Source organism: Somniosus microcephalus, chromosome 7 (genome assembly GCF_052327205.1).
Source record: "Somniosus microcephalus isolate GS21.2 chromosome 7, FLI_Smic_1.0, whole genome shotgun sequence".
Classification (NCBI taxonomy): domain Eukaryota; kingdom Metazoa; phylum Chordata; class Chondrichthyes; order Squaliformes; family Somniosidae; genus Somniosus; species Somniosus microcephalus.
The window spans coordinates 13,519,522-13,543,840 of record NC_140993.1 but is presented as its reverse complement, the minus strand read 5'-3'; the positions used below and the strand labels follow the sequence as shown (position 1 = coordinate 13,543,840).

General features: G+C 49.1%; 1 protein-coding gene across 4 annotated transcripts in view; it reads left to right on the top strand.

The window, feature by feature from the left end:
- The window catches only part of LOC147114521 (carbohydrate sulfotransferase 9-like), a 176,868-nt gene that overhangs the window by 26,085 nt on the left and 126,464 nt on the right, over positions 1–24,319 (top strand). The window contains exon 1 of one of the 4 annotated variants that reach the window (XM_085992257.1): positions 5,170–5,362. The exons of 1 other annotated variant lie outside the window; for it this stretch is intronic. The gene's annotated coding sequence lies outside the window, so the exon portion shown is untranslated. Of the gene's footprint in view, positions 1–5,169; positions 5,363–5,863; positions 6,176–22,233; positions 22,628–24,319 lie in introns of those variants that run through there. 2 more of the 4 variants (XM_085992258.1, XM_085992255.1) reach the window with 2 other exon arrangements.

Sequence of the window (24,319 nt, the reverse complement as noted above, 5' to 3'; positions counted from 1 at the left end):
AAACGCAGCGACTTCTTGTGATCTGGAACGCGCTGCCTGAAAGTGTGGTGGAATCAGATTCAATAGTAACTTTCAAAAGCCAACTGGACATGTGTTTGAAGAAGATTAACATGCAGGGTTATGGAGAAAGAGCGGGGGGGGGGGTGGCGGGAGAGGGACTAAACTGGAGAACTCTTTCCAAAAGAGCTGGCACAGGCACGACGGGCCGAACGGCCTCCTTCTGCGCTGTAAGATTCTTTGATTCTATGACTAATGGTTACAGAATTGAAATTAGTGTAGGTTATCTTTAGATAAAAACAACATAAGCTTAAAACAATAAAAAGGGAGAAGGAGAGGGTTTGTTTCGGCCTCACAGTGCGTGAGACAAAAGGTTTTCCCAAATTTACCAACCGTCTATTGGTTAACACTAAATAAAATTGAGAAAGGGCACACAATGAATGCCCTTTTAGAAGTGGTTGGCAGACTCCTCTATGAGTTGATGTGCAGACTAGGCTTGCAGCAGTGACAGTTGTGATTTTTCATTACAACCTACCGTTCCTTTGATTAAATCGCAGAATCTCTCAGACCATTAAGCACGAAGAAAGATTGAGCCTGGCCTTCCAGGGGTTTCAGTAGTTTCGACCTCGAGACAATTTCCGTCCCTTTGAGTGGTTGGTAATTAGAGCTGTACGGGTAGGGAAAGGGTCAGAGGATCATCCAAAGAGACACACTCAGGAGCGTCTGTCAAAGGTAAAAAGGTGCATGACTGGCGTCTCCTAATACAGGTTGACTATCCTTTATCCGAAAACCTCGGGACCAGCCGTGTTTCGGTTTTCGGAAAATTTCGGATTTCGGAAGGTATTTTATAAGACTAGGAAATTTGTCGGGGGTGGGGGGTCGGCGGGGGGTCGGGGTCGGCGGGGGGGTCGGCGGGGGGTGGGGGTCGGCGTCGGCGGGGGGGGTCGGGGGTGGGGGTCGGCGGGGGTCGGGTCGGCGGGGGGTGGGGGTCGGCGTCGGCGGGGGTCGGGGTCGTGCGCACGACTTACGCTGAACGAAAAAACTTTCGGTTTTCAGAGGATTTCGGTTTTTGGAAGTGCGGATAAAGGATACACTATCCCTTATCCGAAAGGGTGGGGGTCGGGGGGGGGAGAAAAGAATATCGGACAGGCCGCTGTATTGTTGGGTTCACTCTCCCGGTATACCTCCTTCACACTGCCCGGCTCGGCCTGCAATCTCCTACCCAGGAGGGAACTCAGTGACCCTCTGCCCTGCTCAGCATAAGTCGTGCGCCACTCTGGTCATGTCGTGCGCACGACTTACGCTGAACGAAAAGACTTTCGGTTTTTAGAGGGTTTCGGTTTTCGGAAGTTCGGATAAAGGATAGTCTACCTGTAGTGACAGACGAGTGTGAAAAGGCAACGTCTACTGGCCACTGAAGGAACCAGTTCTTTGACAATTATCTGCACATCAAGTATTATAATGACGCTAAAGTGGTGTCAAATTTCAGAAACATAGAAAAATAGGAGCAGGAGTAGGCCATTCGGCCCTTCGAGCCTGCTCCGCCTTTCAATATGATCATGGTTGATCCTCTATCCCAATACCATATTCCCGCTCTCTCCCCATACCCCTTGATGTCTTTTGTGTCTAGAAATCTATCTATCTCCTTCTTAAATATATTCAGTGACTTGGCCTCCACAACCTTCTGTGTTGAGAATTCCACAGGTTCACCACCCTCTGAGTGAAGAAATTTCTCCTCATCTCAGTCCTAAATGTCCTACCCCGTATCCTGAGACTGTGACCCCTCGTTCTAGACCCCCCAGCCAGGGGAAACATCCTCCCTGCATCCAGTCTATCTAGCCCTGTCAGAATGTTATACCTTTCAATGAGATCCCCTCTCATTCTTCTAAACTCTAGTGAATACAGGCCTAGTCGACCCAATCTCTCCTCGTACGACAGTCCTGCCATCCCAGGAATCAGTCTGGTGAACCTTCGCTGCACTCCCTCTATGGCAAGTATGTCCTTTTGTCTGATAACACTCCTGTGAAGCGCCTTGGGACCAATGTATCCATTAAGCCACGCGGCCAGCTCACCGGCTTTTAAATCGGAAACACCGCACATGAGCGGTGTTTCGAATGGGCCGCGCAGCCCCTTAAAGGGACTGCACACCCAAAAAAAAAGTTAAAGAGAACATTGCTTGGGGCGTTTTACTACATTAAAGGCGCTGTACAAATGCACATTTTTTTTTATCCATTGGGCATTGCTGGCAAGGCCGGCATTTATTGCCCATCCCTAATTGCCCTTGAGAAGCTGGTGGTGGCCGCCTTCTTGAATCGCTGCAGTCCGTGTGGTGAGGTTTTCATAGCGGTTCTGTTACAACCAAGTGACTTGCTGGGCCATTTCAGAGGGCAGTTAAGAGTCAACCACATTGCTGTGGGTCTGGAGTCACATATAGGCCAGATTGTAGCGGTTCGTGTAGATCGCCACTAAATAAGAGAGTTTGACTTCGCTGAACTATAAATAAGTTGTTTATTTACAGGAACAGGCTAATTACAGCAGGTAAGATAGCAGGTAAGATGGCTGACTGTAGGAGCACCGTGGTGTAGGTCTTGTCCCAGCGGGGACTCCACGAGGACTGAGTTCGCAGTCCTGTGGGGAGCGTGATGACGTCATTGCGTTTGTGTTGTGACGTCATCACATTGCTCACGTTCCCCGCGCTTAGGACGTCACGTGATGCGCGTCGTTGCGTCGCTGGCCGTTGAGGCCGAGGTCGCGAGGCCAGGCTGTGCCGGTGCTTGCCGCGGGAGCGGAAGATCGCATCGCTCCCGTCGGCTGGCCGTTGAGGCCGAAGACGCTAGGCTGGGCTGTGCCGGTGCTTGCCGCGGGAGGGGAAGATCGCATCGCTCCCGTCGGCTGGCCGTTGAGGCCGAAGACGCTAGGCTGGGCTGTGCCGGTGCACGCACATCACATTGTACGTGACGTGACGGCAGCACGCTAGGGCGCGTCTTAAAGGGGCAATGGCCCCAACAGGTAAGTTAAAAGGGCAATGGCCCCAAAAGGTAAGTTAAAGGGAATTATGTGTCTCAATGTAAGGGACAACCAGTGGTACCGCCACAAGATACTAGCTTTATTTAAAATAACAACAGGAAATGCTGGAAACACTCAGCAGGCCAGGTCCTGGAGAGAGTAACAGCGTTAACGTTTCAGGTCGAAGACCCTTCGTCAGAACTGGAAAAAGTTAGAGATGTAACAGGTTTTAAGCAGGTGCGGGGGCAGGGAAAGGGGGGAGGAAGAAACAGAAGGGACGGTCTGTGCGAGGGTGGAAGGCGGGAGAGATTAAAATATTGCAAATGGGGGATGGCAGAATCATCAACAGCTGCCATGTGAAAAATAGGGGGCGAGGTTATGATCTGAAATTGTTGAACTTGAAATTGAGTCCTGAAGGCTGTAAAGTGCCTAATGGAAAGATGAGGTGCTGTTCCTCGAGCTTACGTTGAGCTTCATTGGAACAGTGTAAGAGGCTGAGGACAGAGAGGTCAGAGTGGGACTGAGCACGACTGCTCCTTCAAGGAGCCAGTATAGGCACAAAGGGGCCGAATGGCCTCCTTCTGTGCTGTAAGTTTCTCTGATTAGGTGTGGGCCGCTTGAAGCCTGTGCGAGGTCGTCAGAGACAGACACTGAATTAAAGGCAGCCAGATAATGCCGGATGGAGGTGATGACGTTTCATTGCTCAAGGCAGCTAAATATCAAAAATAAAGTCAGACAATAATTACGTACGGCACAAAGTCAAAAACGGACGCAGCGCACCTGAATCCCGAGGCAAGGCCAAAGGAAAAGCTATTGGAGTAACTCGAGAAAAGGGGCAAAGCGATCCTAAACAGAATCGCAATACTGACCGCAGCACGAACAAACAGCAGGGGAGTCCACCTGGAATATAATACGTAATTCATGCCACAAACATACTGTAGGAGTTTCACTCAAACTGGAGTCTTAATCTTGTAAGTTCTATGATGTTGGAACAGTGGATTTTTTCACTTTAAGCAGAATCTATTGTATTGATTTGGCAATAACAATGTAGCTCGCCGAGTTTCTTGCCCTCAGTGATGAGGTTGTGAGTTTAAGTCAGTGCTCATTCTCGGCCCTCCTCCAATTTTGGCCTCTTGCGCTTCCCCCGATTTCCATCGCTCCACCATTGGCGGCCGTGACGGTCCGGTGCTGAGAGCGCTCTCCCTGCTTCGGGCGGCCAGCTCTCGCCGCTCGCTCCCGCAACCGGAGCGAGGTGCTCGGCGAGTCGGGCAGAGGCAGCGCAACGCAGTGAGCAGCAGCAGCAGCCACGTCGACCCGCTGGAGCACGTCGACCGGCAGCTCTTCAGCGGGAAGGAATTCCGACTGGGAGGAGGGGAGCCGAGCATGGCGGCCAGAGGCCGAACTGTGAGAGGGAGAAGCAGGCCCCGAGCCGTGGAGCGTGGAGCCGGCGACGGTGAAGAGGAGGCCGCGGCGATTGGAGCTTTCACATCCTGACGATGTGTTCGGCGAGTCGGGCGGAGGCAGCGCAGCGCAACGAGCAGCAGCAGCAGCAGCCACGACGACACGCTGCAGCACGTCGGCCGGCAGCTCCATGGCGGGTAACTCGCAGTCGACTGGGAGGAGGGGAACCGGGCATGGCAGCCAGAGCAGGAGAAGCAGGCCACCACACGTGGAGTCGGCAACAGTGAGGAGGAGACCGCGGTGAAGAGGAGGACGGAGCGGCTGAGGGACATCGTGCTCCCACTGCCACGGGAAGCCATTGTATTGACTCTGAACGCGGTGTTGTATGTATAGCTGACGCGTCCCTACGGGGAACAAGCATTCCATTGTACTTGTACTTGTACTGGTTACACATGGCAAATAAAGCTGAACTGAACTGCTCGGGCCCGAAGCTCTGAAATTCCCTCCCTAAACCTCTCCGCCTCTCTACCTCTCCTCCTTTAAGACGCTCCTTAAAACCCACCTCTTTGACCAAGCTTTTGGTTACCAGTCCTAATGTCTCTTTATGTGACGCGGTGTCAAATTCTGCCTGATAATTGCTCCTGTGAAGTGCCTCGGGACGTTTTAATACATTAAAGGCGCTATAGAAATGCAAATTGTTGCTGCTATCTCAAAACCACAAGCAAAGACTCAGCTACAGGGGGGGCCCAAAGGTAAATGCAATGACATTTGCAGATGGCATGTGATCAGGCATCATGTGACAGATGTCACGTGGTCAGATGTCATGTGGTCAGAATGTCACGTGATTAAAACCTCCAGCAATGCCTCTAGTCAGAGTTTTCAACCCGAACTCAATGAGTTGAACTAGGCTGCATTCTTCTGGCTGTTGAGTCGACCGAGTTCTGCATCTCTTGAAAAGGTAAATTTGGAAGTAGTTTTATTAAGAAATTAGAGTGGGTACAATGCAGGGGATTTTTTTTTTTTTGCAATATAGTCACTTCATCCAGCAAGACATTTGTTCTGGGCAGTATTTCAGTCTACCACCGTTTTACATTTAGGAAAGCAATTAAACCAATTAACAACTCCACTGTCAACCCGTTTGAATTTGCGGCGCAACAGCGCGATTGGTGGTGTACCTTCGGACAAAGTGCAGTCGGATTGAAAAACGGCCGAGCTTTGAATAATCCATCACTGCACTGGCTTGGGAAAGTTGCCTATTGTATATGCCTGTGCATGTAGAAAACCTGCCACTCCCTGTACAAACAAGGACCTCTGGGAGCATGGTGCTGGGCCGCTTGAATAAATCTGCCGCTGCTTTTCAATTCGTCAACCAGAGTATTTGACCTTTTTTTAGTTTTGCCAGTCTCGAGCTCAAAAAAATAAGCAGTGACAATTAATCACTGACTGCAAAAAACACTGTTCCCTCCTCCAGATCTCTCTGGGAGAGTCTCGTCGATTCACTGTACTTGTTTATGTGGATTCAGCCTGAATTCTGTGGGGAATTCAGTCTGAATGGCTAATGATCAGCTAAAGACATCCCTTGTTCAAATTCTCGCTCTGAGGTCATAATCCCTTCTCCTCCAAGCTGCACATTGTCTGGCTCCCAAGATTGCCCTCGGTTATCCTTTCTTGAAAGCGCTCGGTGCTTGGTTAGCGACTCCCAGCACTGTGGAATTCACCTGGTTTGTACTGAAGGCGACCACAGATTGCACAAGACCAGAGCACAGGCGAGGTGAGGAGAAGTTTTTTATTAACGCGGAGAGTTGCTGTGATCTGGAACGCGCTGCCTGAAAGGGCGGTGGAAGCAGATTCAACAGTAACTTTCAAAAGGGGAATTGGATAAATACTTGAAAAAGAGAAATGTGCAGGGCTGTGGGGAAAGAGCAGGGAGAGCGGGACTAATTGGAGAGCTCTTTCAAAGAGCCGGCACAGGCACGATGGGCCGAATGGCCTCCTGTGCTGTATCATTCTCTGAACACAAAAACCACAATCCATGCACAAACTTGCCCATGAACACTTGTTGTAAACTGTGACTTTTTAAAACAATATTTTCTGACTGTTGAACTTCTTACTGGGGGGGGGAGGGGTTGTGGGGGAGGGGTTGAGGGGTTGGGGGAGGGGGAAGAGGGTGGGGGAGGGGGGAAGGAGTTGGGGGAGGGGGAAGAGGGTGGGGGTGGGGGAGGGGGAAGAGGGTGGGGGTGGGGTAGGGCGAAGAGGGTGGGGGTGGGGTAGGGCGAAGAGGGTGGGGGTGGGGTGGGGGAGGGCGAAGAGGGTGGGGGAGGGGGAAGAGGGTGGGGGTGGGGTGGGGGAGGGGGAAGAGGGTGGGGGTGGGCGGGGGAGGGGGAAGAGGGTGGGGGTGGGCGGGGGTGGGGGAAGAGGGTGGGGGTGGGGTGGGGGAGGGGGAAGAGGGTGGGGGTGGGCGGGGGTGGGCGAAGAGGGTGGGGGTGGGGTGGGGGAGGGGTTGAGGGTGGCGGAGGGCGAAGAGGTTGGGGTGGGGAGGGGGAAGAGGGGTGGGGAAGGGGAGGGAGGGAGGGGGGAAGGTGGGGGGAGGGGGTGGGGAAGGGTAGGGGGGAGGGGGTGGGGAAGGGTAGGGGGGTGGGGGAAGGTGGGTGGGGAAGGGAAGGTGGGTGGGGAAGGGTAGGGGGGTGGGGGAAGGTGGGTGGGGAAGGGTAGGGGGGTGGGGGAAGGTGGGTAGGGGGGTGGGGAAGGTGGGTGGGGAAGGGGGGGGAAGGTGGGTGGGGAAGGGGGGGGTGGGGGAAGGTGGGTGGGGAAGGGGAGGGGGGGTGGGGTGGGGGAGGGAGGGGGGGTGGGGGAAGGTGGGTGGGGAAGGGTGGGTGGGGAAGGGAAGGGTGGAAGGGGAAGGGTGGGTGGGGGAGGGGGGGTGGTGGGGTGGGGAAGGGGGGTGGGGAGAGGGGTGGGGGAAGGAGGGGGGTGGGGGAAGGTGGGTGGGGAAGGGAAGGGGAGGGGGGTGGGGGAAGGAGGGGGGTGGGGGAAGGTGGGTGGGGAAGGGGAGGGGGGTGGGGGAAGGTGGGGGGGGAAGGGGTGGGGGAAGGTGGGTGGGGAAGGGGAAGGGGGGAGGGGGGGTGGGGAAGGAGGGGAGAGGGGTAGGGGGGGTGGGGAAGGGGAGGGTGGTGGAAGGGGTGGTGGGGGAGGGTGAAGGGGGGGTGGTGGGGGAGGGTGAAGGGGGGGTGGGGGGAGGGTGGGGGTGGGGGGAGGGTGGGGAAGGTGGGGGTGGGGGAGGATGTACAAAACCAAGGAATGAAAAGATCCTTTTGTTGGCCGAACTGAGCTACTGGCGGAACATAGGAACAGAACAGGAGGAGGCCATTCGGCCCCTCGAGCCTGTCCTGCAATTCATAGAAACATAGAAGATAGGAGCAGGAGCAGGCCATTCGGCCCTTCGAGCCTGCTCCGCCATTCAATGAGATCATGGCTGATCATCCAAATTCAGTACCCTGTTCCTGCCTTCTCCCCATATCCCTTGATTCCTTTAGCCTTAAGAAATATATCCAACTCCTTCTTGAATATATTTAATGAATTGACCTCAACTGCCTTCTGTGGTGGAGAATTCCACAGGTTCACCACTCTCTGGATGAAGAAATTCCTCCTCATCTCAGTCCTAAATGGCTTACCCCTTATCCTTAGACTGTGACCCCTGGTCCTGGACTCCCCGGCCATCGGGAACATCCTTCCTGCATCTAGTCTGTCTAGTCCTGTTAGAATTTTGTAAGTTTCAATGAGATCATGGCTGATCTGTATCTTAATTCCACCCACCTACCTTGGTTCTGTAACCCTATACCGGGACTTGAGGAGTGTGGTTCCTCACTTAAAAACCTCTTTCCACAAAAAAAAATAGACTTGCAAAAGGGTTCTGTGAGCCCCACGGATTGTGACAGCAGTTCAATGGACGCAAGAGTCCGTTTCTGAGAGCAAAACCCGACAAATGGTGAATTTACTGAAAGATGACCTTCAGCACCAGAAGGGCGCCCATTTCTACCAACACGCTCCATGAAACAGTTTTAATTCTTTAAAGAAACAACTATTTCTCCTTAAGCAGTCAATAACTTCTTCAACAACATCACCCAACAAAAATCTATCAATCTCAGTTTTGACATTTCAATTGACCCTCCAGCCTCAACAGTTTTTTTGGGGGGAGAGAGTTCCAGATTTCCACCACCCTTTGTGTGAAGAAGTGCTTCCTGACATCACCCCTGAACGGCCTGACTCTAATTTTAAGGTTCTGCCCCCTTGTTCTGGACTCTCTACCCCGCCACCACCACCACCAGATGAAAGCAGCCACTCCCTTGAATGGATTGGAGATTGTCATGATGCCATTACATTGCTGGGAGTACATCAGGGCGGATTTACCGCCCCCCCCTTCCCCCTCCATCAGTCTGGCTTCATTATGCTTCCACTCCTAATTCCAGGGACAGGGTCATTTTAATTTTTAAGGGTAGAGCCCAGGCCAATAGAGTCCCCACCGCGTATAGTGGGCACTTGCGTGTGATGGCGATTTGCCACCGCTGTAAGCATTGGCCGGTATAACGTGGTCAAGGTAGTCCCAGGTTACTATACCGGGACTTGAGTGTGGTTCCTCACTTAAAAACCTCTTTCCACAAAAAAAAATAGACTTGCAAAAAGGTTCTGTGAGCCCCACGGATTGTGACAGCAGTTCAATGACCGCAAGAGTCCGTTTCTGAGAGCAAAACCCGACAAATGGTGAATTTACTGAAAGATGACCTTCAGCACCAGAAGGGCGCCCATTTCTATCAACACGCTCCATGAAACAGTTTTAATTCTTTAAAGAAACAGCTATTTCTCCTTAAGCAGTCAATAACTTCTTCAACAGCATCACCCAAACCCGCAGCAGACGCATGGGAACACCATCACCTCCAAGTCTCACACACCATCTTGACTTGGGGAGTCTAGAACCAGGGGTCTCAGTCTCAGAATAAGGGGTCGGCCATTTAGGGCTGAGATGAGGAGAAATTTCTTCACTCAGAGGGTGGTGAATCTTTGGAATTCTCTACCCCAGAGGGCTGTGGAGGCTCAGTCGTTGAGTATATTCAAGACAGAGATCGATACATTTTTGGATATTAAGGGAATCAAGGGATATGGGGATAGTGCAGGAAAGTGGAGACTTTAAAAAAAAAAAATTTGTTTATGGGATCTGGGGGTCGCTGGCAAGGCCAGCATTTATTGCCCATCCCTAGTTGCCCTTGAGAAGGTGGTGGTGAACTGCCGCCTTGAACCGCTGCAGTCCGTGTGGTGAAGGTACTCCCACAGTGCTGTTAGGGAGGGAGTTCCAGGATTTTGACCCAGCGACGATGAAGGATCGGCTGATATACTTCTAAGTCAGGATGGTGTGTGACTTGGAGGGGAACTTGGAGATGGTGGTGTTCCCATGCGCCTGCTGCCCTTGTCCTTCTAGGTGGAAGAGGTCGCGGGTTCGGTAGGTGCTGCCGAAGAAGCCTTGGCAAGTTGCTGCAGTGCATCTTGTAGATGGTACACACTGCAGCCACGGTGCGCCGGTGGTGGAGGGAGTGAATGTTTAAGGTGGTGGATGGGGTGACAATTAAATGGGCTGCTTTGTCCTGGATGGTGTCGAGCTTCTTGAGTGTTGTTGGAGCTGCACTCATCCAGGCAAGTGAAGAGTATTCCATCACACTCCTTACTTGTGCCTTGTAGATGGTGGAAAGGCTTTGGGGAGTCAGGAGGTGAGACACTCGCCACAGAATACCTAGTCTCTGACCTGCTCTTGTTGCCACAGTATTTATGTGGTTGGTCCAATTAAGTTTCTGGTCAATGGTGACCCCCATGATGTTGATGGTGGGGGATTCCGCGATGGTAATGCCATTGAACGTCAAGGGGAGGTGGTTAGGTTCTCGCTTGTTGGAGATAGTCATTGCCTGGCACTTCTGTGGCGCGAATGTTAACTGCCACTTATCAGCCCAAGCCTGAACGTCGTCCAGGTCTTGTTGCATGCGGGCATGGGCTGCTTCATTATCTGAGGAGTTGTGAATGGCGCTGAACACTGTGCAGTCATCAGCAAACATCCCCATTTCTGACCTTATGTTGGTCATTGATGAAGCAGCTGAAGATGGTTGGGCCTCGGACACTGCCCTGAGGAACTCCTGCAGCGATGTCCTGGGGCTGTGATGATTGACCTTCAACCACCACAACCATTTTCCTTTGTGCCAGGTAGAAGAGGTAGAAGATCAGCCATGACTTATTGAATGGCAGAGCAGACTCGAGGGGCCGAATGGCCAACTCCTGCTCCTATTTCTTATGTTCTTATGAAATATATCGCCGTTCCTTCATCGTCACTGGGTCAAAATCCTGGCTTTCTAGGTCACTTCACAGGGCACTGGTGTGGGACTGGAGTCACATATAGGCCAAGACTGGGTAAGGACGGCAGGCTTAAATAAAGGAAACTACGATGGTCTGAGGAGCGAGTTGGGTAGGATTGATTGGGGAATGGCACTCAAAGGGTTGACGGTGGATAGGCAATGCAAACATTCAAAGGCCGAATGGATGAACTATAGAAGTTGTTCATCCCAGTTTGGCATAAAAATAAAACAAAAAAGGTGACTCAACCGTGGCTAACAAAGGAAATTAGGGATAGCATAAGATCCAAGGAGAGGACATACAAATTGGCCAGAAAAAGCAATAATCCTGAGGATTGGGAGCAGTTTAGGATTCAACAAAGGAGGATAAAGGGATTAATTAAGAAAGGGAAAATAGAATATGAGAGTAAGCTTTCAGGGAACATAAAAACTGACTGTAAAAGCTTTTATAGATATGTAAAGAGAAAAAGATTGGTGAAGTCAAGCGTAGGTCCGTTGCAGTCAGAATCAGGGGAATTTATAATGGGGAACAAAGAAATAGCAGACCAACTAAATACATATTTTGGTTCTGTCTTCACAAAGGAGGACACAAATGACCTCCCAGAGATGTCGGGGAACATAGGATCTGATGAAAGGGAGGAACTGAAAGAAATCAGTATTTGTAGGGAAATGGTGTTAGGAAAATTGATGGGACTGAAGGCCGATAAATCCTCAGGGCCTGATAATCTACATCCTAGGGTACTTAAGGAAGTGGCCCCAGAAATAGTAGATACATTGCTGGTCATCTTCCAGAACTCAATAGACTCTGGAACAGTACCCATGGATTGGAGGGTAGCTAATGTTACCCCACTATTCAAAAAAAGGTGGCAGAGAAAAAGCGGGGAATTATAGACCGGTAAGCCTGACATTGGTAGTGGGGAAAATGCTAGAGTCCATTATAAAAGATGTAATAGCAGAGCACTTGGAAAGCAGTGACAGGATCGGACAAAGTCAACATGGATTTACAAAAGGTAAATCATGCTTGACTAATCTACTGGAATTTTTTGAGGATGTAACTGGTAAAATAGATAAGGGAGAACCAGCGGATGTGGTGTATTTGGACTTTCAGAAGGCTTTCGATAAGGTCCCGCATAAGAGGTTAGCGTGCAAAATTAAGGCACATGGGATTGGGGGCAAGGTATTGACTTGGATAGAGAACTGGTTGGCGGACAGAAAGCAAAGAGTTGGAATAAACGGGTCGTTTTCCAAGTGGCAGGCAGTGACTAGTGGGGTACCGCAAGGATCGGTCCTAGGACCCCAGCTGTTCACAATATATATTAATGACCTGGACGAGGGAATTGGATGTAATATCTCCAAATTTGCAGACGACACAAAGCTGGGTGGGAGGGTATGCTGTGAGGAGGATGTCATGAAACTCCAGTATGATTTGGACAGGTTGGGTGATTGGGCAGAAGCATGGCAAATGCACTATAATGTGGATAAATGTGAGGTTATCCACTTTGGTGGCAAAAACAGGAAGGCAGATTATTATTTGAATGGCAAAAGATTGGGAGAAGGGGAAGTGCAAAGAGACCTGGGTGTTCTTGTGCACCAGTCGCTGAAGGTAAGCATGCAGGTGCAGCAGGCGGTTAAGAAGGCAAATGGTATGTTGGCCTTCGTAGCAAGAGGGTTCGAGTACAAGAACAAGGATGTCTTGCTGCAGCTGTACAGGGCCTTGGTGAGACCGCACCTTGAGTATTGTGTGCAGTTTTGGTCACCTTACCTGAGGAAGGACGTTCTTGCCATGGAGGGAGTGCAGCGAAGATTCACCAGGCTGATACCTGGGATGGCAGGAATGACGTACGAGGAGAGATTGTGTCAATTGGGCTTATACTCACTGGAGTTTAGAAGATTGAGAGGGGATCTCATCGAAACCTATAAAATTCTGGCAGGTCTGGACAGACTAGATGCAGAAAGGATGTTTCTGATGGCCGGGGAGTCCAGAACCAGGGGTCTGTGGTAAACCACTGTTATACCTGTCTGTAAGTGTATGTGTATTCCACTAGGTACAGGTCTGGACATGCCTCGGCTGACTCCTCCCACTATTGCAGGTATATAAGTGACTACCTCCCAGTCCCTTAGTATTCTGGACGGGTCGACCACTCGAGACAAGACCTTCATTCTTTAGTTAATAAAAGCCTGGTTGTTACTCGCTTAACCTCAGTCTTTTGAGTAATTGATGGCGCATCAGGGTCATAGTCTAAGGATAAGGGGTAAGCCATTTAGGACTGAAATAAGGAGGAATTTCTTCACCCAGAGAGTGGTGAAGCTGTGGAATTCTCTGCCACAGAGGGCGGTGGAGGCCAGTTCATTAAATATATTCAAGAAAGAGTTGGCTATATTTCTTGAGGCTAAAGGGATCAAGGGATATGGGGAGAAGGCAGGGACAGGGTACTGAATTTGGATGATCAGCCATGATCTCATTGAATGGCGGAGCAGGCTCGAAGGGCCGAATGGCCTACTCCTGCTCCTATCTTCTATGTTTCTATGTTTACTTCCCTAAAGGGCGTCCCTGAACCAGCTGTTATTTGCCAATCGAATAGCTTCATAGTCACTGTCATGAATCTTACCATTCATGTAGAAATGACTCATGAGATAACACTGGGCAGCCTGCTGGGGGTGCCGTCCAGGGAAAGTATAAATACTCGGGCGTGGGCCCAGCTTGCTCAGGATGTTTCTGTAACCAGGAGCTAGTGATGTAACTAGAATCTCATGGTTGTGAAACAGTTGATTAAAGCCTTGTTTTATACTCGGACCAAGTGCTTAGTAGTTCTCTTACGTCAGTCACTTTTACCAGCTTTTTATTTCCAGATTTTTAAGAAACTAAATTCAAATTTTCAAACTGCCTTGGTGGGATTTGAACTCGCCTTCTCTGGATTATTAATCCCAGCCTTTAGATTCCAAAAAAAACACAGTAATAAAGACTTGCATTTCTATAGCACCTTTCATGACCTCGGACTGTCCCAAAGCGCTTTACAGCCAATGAAGTACTTTTTGACGTGTAGTCACTGTTGTAATGTGGGGAACGCGGCAGCCAATTTGCGCACAGCAAGCTCCCACAAACAGCAATGTGATAATGACCAGATAATCTGTTTTTAGTGATGTTGGTTGAGGGATAAACATTGGCCCAGGACACCGGGGAGAACTCCCCTGCTTTTCTTCGAAATAGTGTTCGTGGGATATATAAAAAAAAAAAAAAAAATTGTTTATGGGATGTGGATGTTGCTGGCAAGGCCCAGCATTTATTGCCCATCCCTAATCGCCCTTGAGAAGGTGGTGGTGAGCCGCCATCTTGAACCGCTGCAGTCTGTGTGGTGAAGGTGCTCCCACAGTGCTGTTGGGGAGGGAGTTCCAGGATTTTGACCCAGCGACGATGAAGGATTGGCCGATACACTTCTAAGTCAGGATGGCGTGTGTGACTTGGAGGGGAGGGCAGACAGGGCCTTGGTTTAGCGTCTCATTCAAAAGACAGCGCAGTGCTGCGCTCCCTCAGTACTGCCTCGATTTTTTTTTTTTGTGCTCCGGTCATTTGAGCGGGGACTTGCACCCACGACCTTCTGACTCGGAGGCGAGGGTGCTACCCACTGAGCCACGGCTTGACAGGAGAAGTAATCTGATAGCAGCATGCGTACTTGAGTATACTGAAGTGGGCTCTTAACATTCTCTGAGGTGGGTTCCACTCCACCAGCAATCCCACTCCACTAACGATGGTTTGAGTGCGAAGACCCCAGTGTCGCAGAGAGCTGAGAATCTGGCATCAGCTATCCAAGGAAAGATGGAAAGTCGGACCTGATTCGGAACGTTGGTTCTTCACAGATTTCATCGCAAAAGTCTCGTGAGATTACCTTGTATGGAAAAATATTTGTCTTCTGTTTGGAAATGTTACTGCTCAATATAAAGAGCCTTTAACATAGTAAAACATCCCAAGGCGCTTCACAGGAGCATTATCGTACTAAAATTTGACACATTGCAATTGAATAATTGCATAATTGTACAGGAACGATTTACTAAAAAAATAAGGATGTATAAGACAACCACAACTGTCCCAAGGCGCTGCACAGGAGTATTTTAAGACACAAAAATTGACACCGAGCCACATCAGGATAAATTAGGGCAGGTGACCAAAAGCTTGGTCAAAGAAGGAGGTTTTAACATAGAAACATAGAAGATAGGAGCAGGAGTAGGCCATTCGGCCCCTCGAGCCTGTTCTGCCATTTAATGAGATCATGGCTGATCATCCAAATTCAGTACCCTGTCCCTGCCTTCTCCCCATATCCCTTGATCCCTTTAGCCTTAAGAAATATATCTAACTCCTTCTTGAATATATTTAATGAATTGGCCTCAACTGCCTTCTGTGGTAGAGAATTCCACAGGTTCACCACTCTCTGGGTGAAGAAATTCCTCCTCATCTCTGTCCTAAATGGCTTACCCCTTATCCTTAGACTGTGACCCCTGGTTCTGGACTCCCCGACCATCGGGAACATCCTTCCTGCAGCTAGTCTGTCTAGTCCTGCTAGAATTTTATAAGTTTCAATGAGATCCCCTCTCATTCTTCTAAACTTCAGCGAATATAAGCCCAATTGACCCAATCTCTCCTCATACATCATTCCTGCCATCCCAGGTATCAGTCTGATGAATCTTCGCTGCACTCCCTCCATGGCAAGAACATCCTTCCTCAGATAAGGCGACCAAAACTGCACACAATACTCAAGGTGTGGTCTCACCAAGGCCCTGTACAACTGCAGCAAGACATCCTTGCTCCTGTACTCGAATCCTCTTGCTGTGAAGGCCATTTGCCTTCTTAACCGCCTGCTGCACCTGCATACTAACCTTCAGCGACTGGTGCACAAGGACACCCAGGTCTCGTTGCACTTCCCCTTCTCCCAATCTATTGCCGTTCAGATAATAATCTGCCTTTCTGTTTTTGCCACCAAAGTGGATAACCTCGCATTTGTCCACATTATACTGCATCTGCCATGCATCAGCCCAATCACCCAACCTGTCCAAATCATACTGGAGTTTCTCGGCATCCTCCTCGCAGCACACACGCCCACCCAGCTTTGTGTCGTCTGCAAACTTGGAGATATTACATCTAGTCCCCTCGTCTAGATCATTAATATATATTGTGAATAGCTGGGGTCCTAGCACCGATCCTTGCGGTACCCCACTAGTCGCTGCCTACCACTCGGAAAAAGTCCCGTTTATTCCAACACTTTGCTTCCTGTCTGCCAACCAGTTCTCTATCCAAGTCAGTACCTTACCCCCAGTCTTAAAGGAAGAGAGAGAGGCGGAGAGGTTTAGGGAGGGAATTCCAGAGCTTAGGGTCCAGGCAACAGAAGGCACGGCCACCAATGGTTGAGCGATTTATAATCAGGGATGCTCAAGAGGGCAGAATTAGAGGAGCGCAGATATCTCTGCAGATTGTGGGGCTGAAGGAGATTAGAGAGATACCCCATTACAGGAGACACTGGACTAAAGTTATCCGTCGCCTCCTGTTCAAATCAGCTTCCAGTGCAAACATCAGGATGACGAATTAAATCAGTGCAGAAAAACGGTGCCTTATCCCTTTTGTAAAGTCAATATTTCAATCGCCATTAAGGCAGATTTCACACCTCGGAGAGCTCCAAGTCTTGTCGAAAGCACCAAGACTTTGTTGATGCAGCAGTAACTACGGGGATTGAGTGATTTTTGTGGGAACATTTTATCTTTTGTGTCGTGGACTCGAATCCTGCCCAGACTAATGAAATGATAGTCGATAATCGACATTCAGGTTGTCAAAACCCAGCGGTGAGTGGGCATATCTGTCTGTCTATCTGTCCGTTATTGGGTGTCCACAAACTCGGCAACTTTATTTGGAAAGTCCGTTGGGAGCAACAGCCTGTGAAATGGTTAAGTGATTTTTTTTTTGGTCAGGTGGGGCTGCTTTGGAGTTGCGTTAATGGCCCAGATATTCCGATCACAGGCCTCCCGCGGGCGGAGGACTGCGATCTGGAAAAATCGGCGCACAGTTCCGATGCTGGGCCTCTCCAAACTGTATAAAATGATGAGGGGCCTAGAAAGAGTGGACAGGAAGGACCTATTTCCCTTAGCAGAGAGGTCAATAACCAAGGGGCACAGATTTAAAGTAATTGGTAGAAGGATTAGAGGAGATTTATGGGGAAATTTCTTCACCCAGAGGGTGGTGGGGGTCTGGAACTCACTGCCTGAAACCCTCATCATATTTAAAAAGTACTTGGATATGCACATGAAGTGCTGTAACCAAACTGCCGGTGCGCAGGGCCCAGGTATCCCAGAGGTGCAAGTTGTTCGCAGTGTCCCTGGGATCACATGGGCCATGGGGAGCCAATCACAGAAGGGAATCTCCCTTAATACATTTGACAGGAAGACCTGTTAAATATATGAATGGAGATCAATGAAAAAACATAGTAAAACTTCAAATAAAAATTTTTTTTTTAATCATATTTTTAAAATGATTTGAAATTACAATAAATTCACTATTTTAAACAAAACTTTACATTAAAAAAAAAAATAATTAAAGTTTTTTACGGGGCTAAAAATAAACGTACCTTTTTTAAATGATAAAACGGGAATTTTTTTTAAAACTTTTTTCAACTCTTATCCTGGCCTTTACCAGGCGCAAGACCGAGAACTCTGACCGAGAAATTCGATCGCGCGGCGCTCGTTTTGCAGGCGTAAAAAAGGGGCGCCCAAGATGGCGGGTGCCCGACACGCGCTCATTCCGCGCCGGGAGTCCGCCACCTGCCACATTGGATTGGGCTTTGCTGTAGGCATCAAAGGGTCGCGTCGGAAATATTAAAAACGCTCATTGGAATATTTAAATAAGGGGTCCTACCCTTGTCGCAGGACCCTTAGAATCATAGAAATTTATGGCACAGAAAGCGGCCATTCGGCCCATCGTGTCTGCCGGCCGACAAAGAGCTCTCCAGCCTAATCCCACTTTCCAGCTCTTGGTCTGTAGCCCTGTAGGTTACAGCACTTCAAGTGCACATCCAAATACAGGAAACTTTGGTTTATCCGGCGGTTGTATGTCCGGAAACCTCGATCTAACGGCAGAACTCGGCAGCCATTTTGGTTAGGTTTTTTTTCTTCTAGCATTTTTTTTTAACAGTCAGGCTCTGGAAAGCGTCTCTGTAGCTTAGCAACAGCTTCAGAGACGCTTCCAAGGTACGGGCTGAGTGTTTACAAGCTGTTGCTAAGCAACAGCGTTGTCAGATACGGAGATGAAAACCTCCGTATCCTTCAACATTAGCGCTGGTCTATCCGGAAGTTTTGATAGATCGGCAGCAGCTCGGTCCCGTCGGTGCCGGATATCGCGAAGTTTCCTGTACATTTTAAATGTGATGAGGGTTTCTGCCTCTACCACCCTTTTTCAGGCAGTGAGTTCGAGACCCCCACCACCCTCTGGGTGAACAAAGTTCTCCTCCACTCCCCTCTAATCCTTCCACCAATTACTTTAAATCTCTGCCGCCTGGTTATTGACCTCTCTGCTAAGGGAAATAGGTCCTTCCTATCCACACTATCTAGGTCCCTCATAATTTTACACACCTCAATAAAGTCTCCCCTCAGCCTCCTCTGTTCCAAAGAAAACAACCCCAGCCTCTCCAATCTTCCCTCAGCTAAAATTCCCCAGTCCAGGCAACATCCTTGTAAATCTCCTCTGCACCCTCTCTAGTGCAATCACATCCTTCCTGTAATGTGGTGACCAGAACTGCACGCAGTATTCTAGCTGCGGCCTAACTAGTGTTTTATACAGTTCAAGCATAACCTCCCTGCTCTTATATTCTATGCCTTGGCTAATAAAGGCAAGCACTCCGTGTGCCCTCTTAACCACCTTATCTACTTGGCCTGCTACCTTCAAGGATCTGTGGACATGCACTCCAAGGTCCCTCTGATCCTTTACACTACTCAGTGTCCTACCATTCTGGGGGATATTGGTCTCCCCCGAGGAGGGGTTTACTGTGCTGGACATCCTATTCACCGCGCATCTTCACTTAATCCAACTATGTGAGTGGCACCTTCACTTCACCAAGGAGGCTGTCTAAACCTAAATAACAACAGAAAATGCTGGAAAAGCTCAGCAGACTGAGAAAGCACAGGAAATGAAACAAATTAAAAGGCCAGTTTGAGGGCTGGGAGAGAACAAAAGAGAAGTGAAGAGACATTAAGACTGTGCTTTTTCAGTTTTGATAAAGGGTTTCGACCCGAAACGTTGACTCTATTTTCTCTCCACGGATGTTGCCTGGCCTGCTGAGTTTTTCCAGCATTTTCTGTTGTTATTTCGGATTTCCAGCATCCGCAGTATTTTGCTGTCGTACGGCTGTCTAAACCTCTCTACCGCGCTCTCCTCCTTGAAGACGCTCCTTAAAACCTACCCCTTTGACCAAGCTCTGCTAATATCTCCTTTATGCGGCTCAGTGTCAAATTTTGGTTGGTAATCGCTCCTGTGAAGCACCTTGGGACGTTTCACGCAGTTAGAGGCGCTGTAGAAATGCAAGTTGTTATTGTTGTATGTCAGACACAACTGAAACCACGAACCAGGACATGGACGCCACGGTCCGCGTTGGCGAGGTCACCGATACCCTTCACTTTCATGCCAGTGCGTTATTCCAGGCTGCAGCAGGTGACATCAGAGATGTAGAATCATATAACGCAGAAGGAGGCCATTCGGCCCATCGTGCCTGTGTCGGCTCTTTGAAAGAGCTCTCCAATTAGTCCCACTCCTCCCTGCTCTTTCCCCACAGCCCTGCAAATTTTTCCTTTTCAAGTATTTATCCAATTCCCTTTTTGAAAGTGACTATTGAATCTGCTTCCACCGCCCTTTCAGGCAGCGCGTTCCAGATCACAACTCGCTGTGTAAAAAATGTTTCCTTATCTTCCCCCTCTAACAGTCACCTTCAATCTGTGTCCTCTGGTTACCGACCCTCCTGCCAATGGAAACAGTCTTTCCTTATTTACTCCATCAAATCCGCTCATGATTTTGAACATCTCTATCAAATCGCTGCTCCAAGGAGAGCAAACCCCAGCTTCTCCAGCCTCTCCACGTAACTGAAGTCCCTCATCCCTGGAACCATTCTAGTAAATCTCCTCTGCACCCTCTCCAAGGCCTTGACATCCTTCCTAAAGTGCGGTGTCCAGAATTGGACGCAACAATCCATCTCCCAGTTTGCTGTTCACTGCTGTACCAGGGAGGTCACTGCGACACTCTACACCAGGAGGAACACCTACATCACCTTCCTAATGGACAGGGTGAAGCAGGACTAGAGAGAGCTCTTGGCTTCACCCGCATTCAATGGGTGCCCGTGTGTGAGAAGAAAAATGGCAGATGAAATTTAATGCATTTTTGGAAGGAAAAATGAGGGGATGTATTATAAACTAAATGGTTACAATTTTAAAAAGGGTGCAGGAACAGAGAGACCTGGGGTTCACATACACAAATCCTTGAAGATGGCAGGACATGTTGAGAAGGCTGTTTTATAAAAAAAAAAGCGTTCAAGATCCTTTGCTTGATAAATCGAGGCATAGAGTACAAAAGCAAGGATGTTATGTTAAACCTTGGTTAGACCTCAGCTAGAGTATTGTGTCCAATTCTGAGCAGGGGAGTGGGACTAATTGGATAGTTCTTTCAAAGAGCCAGAACATACACGATGGGCTGAATGGCCTCGTTCTGTGCTGTACGATTCTATTGCAGGCTTCTCCAGGGTCCAAGTGCCATAACCGGCCCCCACATTGCCTTGCGTGCTGCCCATTACTAGCCTGGCAGCTTTCTCCATAGGAAGGGATTCCACTCCCTGAATGTCCAGCTTGTTTGCGACCACAGCCAAGTGCATCATGCGGTCTGAACCCGGTTTCCCGGCAGCAGTCATGATTCTTTCATCCTGCGCCAGTCCTCTGTGCCGCCTTTAAGAACTGAGATTAGGAGCAGGAGTCGGCCGTTCGGCCCCTCGAGCCTGCTCTGCCATTCAATAAGATCATGGCTGATCTTCGACCTCAACTCCACTTTCCCGCCCTATCCCTTGATTCCCCTAGAGTCCAAAAATCTATTGATCTCAGCCTTGAATATACTCAACGACTGAGCCTCCACAGATTGACAGATCCAAAGATTCACAAATCTCTGAGAAAGAAAGAGAGACTTGCATTTCTATAGCGCCTTTCATGACCTCGGGACGTCCCAAAGCGCTTTGCAGCCAATGAAGTACTTTTGAAGTGTGGTCACTGTTGTAATGTAGGAAACGTGGCAACCGATTTGCGCACAGCAAGCTCCCACAAACGGCAATGTGATAATGACCAGATAATCTGTGTTGGTGATGTCGACTGAGGGATAAATATTGGCCCCAGGACACTGGGAATAACTCCCCTGCTCCTCTTCGAAATAGCACCATGGCATCTTTTACGTTCACCTGCGAGAGCAGACGGGGCCTCGGTTTAACGTCTCATCCGAAAGACGACACCTCTGACAGTGCGGCGCTCCCTCAGTACTTCGCTGGAGTGTCGGCCTGGATTTTGTGCTCGAGTCGCTGGAGTGGGACTTGAACCTGCTACCTTCTGACTCCGAGGTGAGGGTGCTACCCACTGAGCCACAGCTGACGCAAAGGAGACCAAAACTGTGCCTAGTACTCCAGGTGAGGTCTCACCAAAGCCCTATATAATTGCAGCAAGGCTTCCTTCCTCTTGTACTGCAACCCCCTTTGCAATAAAGGCCAACATACTATTTGCCTTCCTAATTGCTTGCTGCCCCTTCTATGTAAATGTAACGTCAATTTTAAACTCTGAGCACTGGGGGGTGGGGGGCGTGAAAACATGCTGCTCTTTTAACTCCCGATCTGATATGCCGAAGTGGGAACTTTTGATGAGAATTTGCTATGAGGTGCCAATTACTGTTTTTTTTTAGAGAAAAAAGTGTTTGAGTCTGTGCTCAAAACTCAAACACCTAAGGCTGCTTTAATCCAGTGGTGACTGGAATGTGTTAATCCTGTTTTTGCAGAAAGTTTATGTCCTGTGTTTGTTTTGGCTGTGTTGCGCTGTTACCTTTATTGTCATTCCTTTGCTGTTCAGTAATGTCTCTCGCCGTATGTATAGTGTTTCCGTCTCTCTCTCTTCAACCCATTCAATTCAATTCAATTCAAATCGCTTTATTGGCATGACAAGTTACATCTTATGTTGCCAAAGCATCGAAAAACATTCATGTTTGTTCACAAAAATACAGATCTATCCATACAGTGTATAAACAGATCCTGTTCAACCCCCCCCCCCCCCCCCCCAACTCTCCTGTTCCTTTTTCTTTGCTTAACCAGCCCCCGGAGCAAAGCAATGCTAACCTGCAGACGTCCCATACCAGTGGCAGTGGTGGGTGGAGGCAAGCTGGAAGCTGATCCAGTTTGTAATCATTTCTCCTCATCCCTGTGACCAGATGGATTATTTGACTAAAGAGTCAGTCACCGCACCGAGTGGGAGTGGCCAATCCCACTGATTGGCTTGTGGCAGACATTAAGGCTGGGGCATGCCGGCCCAGCTATAGCAGCAAGCTGTTTTGAGCGCGCACACACACCAGAGGTGATCCTCTCTCCCTCTGCTCTCTGTAGCTGCCTTACAGACATCATTCCCCCTGTTCCAGCGATTACAAGACAGAGAAAGCGAGAGAGAGAGAGGGAGGTAAAGCAGTGAAATGGGAAACTATTTCAGGCTGTCATTTCTTGTGCAAAGCGAAAGGAAATTGACTCCTGCAACATCTGCACAGTTCGTGTGACTGTGGAAGTCAAGAAGAGAGGAATAGTTTCTGTGTGAGTAAACCAGCAGCTTATCTTGCATTCAAGGTTTATTTTTTGTGATTAGAGGATACCTCTTCATGTCTCTTCACTTCTCTTTTGTTCTCTCATCCCCATTTCACAGCCCCCAAACTGGCCTTTTAATCTGTTTCATTTCCTGTATTTTTTCTCAGTCCTGACGAAGGGTTTTGACCTGAAACGTTGACTCTATTTCTCTCTCCACGGATGTTGCCTGGCCTGCTGAGTTTTTCCAGCATTTTCTGTTGTTATTTCGGATATACAGGAAACTTTGGTTTATCCGGAGGTTGTATGTCCGGAAACCTCGATCTACCGGCAGAAATCAGGAGCCGTTTTGTTAGGTTTTTTTCTTCTCGTGGCTTTGTTTTCAACAGTCGGGCTCTGGAAAGTCTCTCGGAAGCTGTTGCTAAGCTACAGAGACGCTTCCAAGGTACGACTGTTTACAAGCTGTTGCTAAGCAACAGTGTTTGTTGTCAGATACGGAGATGAAAACCTCCATATGCTTCAACATTAACTTTGTATGTCCGGCAGTTTTGATAGATCGGCAACAGCTCGGTCCCGTCGGTGCCGGATATAACAATGTTTCCTGTACAAAAAAGCTTCATCTGGGAGCTTTGGCATTTCCTCGAACATGTGGGGACTGCTCTTTATTTGACAGAATCTCGCTGTGTGGGGGGCTATAAACTCTTGACAGTAGGACTCGCAGAGGCCCATTAAACTGGATGTGACGGTGTGACCCCGCACTCCTTTTGTAGCAAACACAAATTTTCGGTCTGGTTGTAAGCAGTGTTGCCTTTAAGCCGAAATAACAACAGAAAATGCTGGGAAAACTCAGCAGGCCAGGCAACATCCGTGGAGAGAGAAATAGAGTCCACGTTTCAGGTCGAGACCCTTCTACAGAAGCCGCGCCATCGTGGAGCTCCCGCACAGGCCGCTTGTTGGCTTTACAATAGGAAAAACCGCGCCTGCGCGGGAATTTGAATGGGTCGCGCCGCCCATTAAAGGGGCCACGCACCCGGAAAAAAAAAATTAAAGGGAGCGTTGGTTGTAAAGTATTTTACCTGTTCACTTGCGATCGATGTTCGATCGCCAAACAAACTCCTCGTGAAAGAACATAAGAACATAAGAAATAGGAGCAGGAGTAGGCCAATCGGCCCCTCGAGCCTGCTCCGCCATTCAATAAGGTCATGGCTGATCTGATCCTAACTGCCAATCCACTATCACAGAACCATCTCCTGAATCTGACAGAATTAGACACACGAAATAGGAGCAGGATCAGGCTACACGGCCCCTGGGCCTGCTCCGCTACCCACAGGGCCATGACCGATCCGAACCTAGACTCATGTCCAAATTCCTGCCCGCTCCCCGTAACCCTTAATTCCCTTTTCTACTAGGAAACTGTCTATTTCTGTTTTAAATTTATGTAATGATGTAGCTTTGACAGCTTTTTGGGGCAGCATATTCCATGGACCTACCACCCTCTGAGTGAAGTAGTTCCTCCTCATCTCAGTTTTGAAAGAGCAGCCCCTTATTCTAAGACTATGCCCCCTAGTTCTAGTTTCACCCATCATCGGGAACATCCTCCCCGCATCCACCCGATCCAACCCCTTCACAATCTTATATGTTTCAATAAGATCGCCTCTCATTCTTCTGAACTCCAATGAGTAGAGTCCCAATCTACTCAACCTC